The sequence below is a fragment of the Neomonachus schauinslandi genome, chromosome X (genome assembly GCF_002201575.2).
Source record: "Neomonachus schauinslandi chromosome X, ASM220157v2, whole genome shotgun sequence".
Taxonomy (NCBI): Eukaryota; Metazoa; Chordata; class Mammalia; order Carnivora; family Phocidae; genus Neomonachus; species Neomonachus schauinslandi.
Window position 1 is genome coordinate 30,252,354 of NC_058419.1, and position 282 is coordinate 30,252,635.

The window sequence follows — 282 nt, forward strand, 5'->3', positions numbered from 1 at the left end:
ACAGCGAGAGAGGGAACACAAGCAGGGGGAGTGGGAGAGGGAGAAGCAGGCTTCCTGCTGAGCAGGGAGCCCGATGCGGGGCTCCATCCCAGGACCCTGGGATCATGACCTGAGCCGAAGGCAGACGCTTAACGACTGAGCCACCCAGGCGCCCCTTGGCCTTATTTTTGACTTTTTAGAAATGGTGCACTAAAAATCATTTGATTTGATTTGATTGCTGAGTTGTTTGGTGCCCCTTAAATTTTGTGCTAGGGCAGGAGCCTCATTCTTTTCACCCGAGAC